This window comes from Myotis brandtii, unplaced genomic scaffold, assembly GCF_000412655.1.
Source record: "Myotis brandtii unplaced genomic scaffold, ASM41265v1 scaffold102, whole genome shotgun sequence".
NCBI classification, from domain to species: Eukaryota; Metazoa; Chordata; class Mammalia; order Chiroptera; family Vespertilionidae; genus Myotis; species Myotis brandtii.
Window position 1 is genome coordinate 526,548 of NW_005353405.1, and position 2,045 is coordinate 528,592.

Sequence of the window (2,045 nt, forward strand, 5' to 3'; positions counted from 1 at the left end):
TTCTTGCTGACAGAGTTAATTTTGGTCTGTGTCTCTTCTGCACAAGAAGAAAGTCTGAGCTGCACTCAACACCTTGAGAACAAGTCTGCAGGTGAGTTCATCTCTCTCGTCTCATCCTTTTCTTGCTTTTGTTACTGTACATATTTCAGAGATGTCAGTAGTTTTTAAGGCTCCACCTTGGGGGAAGCTCAAGAAATGGTCTGCGTTAGCCTTGGTGAGGTTGAGACAGCTTTATGCGTAAGAGTGTGGCTGTTTATTGATCCCATAGAATAAGAAACCATTTGGAATATCCTGGCTGTGAGAAATGTAACCCTGCACCAGCCAAAGTCATTTGTCTGCCTCCACTGTTGAGAGAAGAATATTTAAAATTCTTCACCTGGGAGGAACTTCTTCAAAAGAATATTTCATGCAAACGAATACACTTCTTGGACTTGAATTAGAATTTGGATTAGAAAAATGAGCTTGTTTTGTCTGGGCCTACATTTTGTAAGAGACCATCTTGAGAATGAGAATGTGGATTACTCAAGGGTTTCTTGTGTATGCTCTATCTTGGAGTAGGTTTCAGATACAGTTTGCTCCACATCCCATATGGGGGGTTTGGAGTTTGAACTGATTTAAGGCTACATGTTGCTGGGGAGGAGTTCAGCATTTTAAAATAAAATGTTAAAATATGCTGGCAAGAACAGTTCTCAGTTCCCACCATGGAAGTTTTATAGCTAGTTGCTGGGGGAAAACATTCCAAAAATTAAAGTCAGAGATTCATATTTTTGTACACATTTTGAATTTGGGAGAACGTTACATTTTTCTCCAAAGGTTTTGCTTTGTTTTATAAAACTAGCCAGGTTCTGTGAAATGCACTTTCAACGCAGATTTTAAGTTTCGAGTGGCCCCCAGGGAGCTCTGGCAGCCAGCCCAGTTACCATCACACCCAGGGAGCAGCCTGGAGACTTAGCAGCCACCAGACACCAAGCCCAGCACCATGGGCAGCAGCACAGGGAGGGGTGGCCCCGGCTGCCTCCCATCAGTGGTGCCTGCCAGCGGGAACAAGAAGGTCATCACGATGAAGGTTTGGGGAACAGTGAAATGATTCAATGTAAGAAACGAATGTGGTTACATTAACAGGAATGACACCAAGGAAGATGTATTTGCACACCAGACAGCTATAAAGATGGGTGACTCCAGGAGGCACCTTTGCAGTGGGAGATGGAGAGAGTTTGATGTTGAAGGAGAAAAAGGAGCGGAGGCAGCCAATGCCATAGGCCCTGATGGAGTTCAAGGCAAGGCAGGAAATGTGCAGCAGGCTGTAGCCATCATAGACATTATCCACCTCGCAGGGCTCTCCATGCAATTACCAGCAGAATCACCAGAATAGTGAGTGGGGAAAAGCATGAGAGATCAGAGAGCTCCCGAAAGCCAGGCCCAACAACCCTGGCCTTGCCGCAGGCTGCAATTCCCACCTTACTGCAGTGGGAGACCCTCTGGGCATCGCCCACAGTCTTGCAGCCCACCTGTGCAGGGAGGAGGGGCAGAGGGTGCTGACAACCAGGGGGCAGGGGAGCAAGGTAGACCAGTGAGACAGAATATGTATGGGGGCTACAGACCCTGATTCCTCGCCAAGGACGGCCTAGAGAGGACAGCAATGAAGAAGATAAGGAAAATCAAGGCCATGAGACCCAAGGTCAGCAGCCACCTCAACGTCGATCCCGCCACCGCAACCTCAGTTACTGACTGACACAGACTCCCAGGAAACCCTAAACCACATGGCGGCAAAGAGACTAAAGCAGCAGATCCACCAGGTGAGAATTCGTTGGCTCTCAAGGCTCAGCAAGGCAGGGCTGAGTAAATGCCGGCTTACCATCTCTGCCATCACCCAGCTTAGTCATCCCACACTCAGACATGAATATGAAATTCCATCAATAAGACATAAACAAAAGATTAGAGCTGAAGACGTTAAGTGCTTGCTGCCCATTGACCAGATAACTAGAACTATCCTCATTCTCTATACAGCAGGGGTTTTTTTGTTTGTTTGTTTGTTTGTTTTTTAC

The 2,045-nt window shown here is 46.7% G+C and overlaps 1 pseudogene; it reads left to right on the forward strand.

Moving 5' to 3' along the window:
- LOC102246678 overlaps nt 1-1,843 on the forward strand; it is a 2,780-nt pseudogene extending 937 nt beyond the window's left edge.
- Nucleotides 1,844-2,045: the final 202 nt, after the last annotated feature.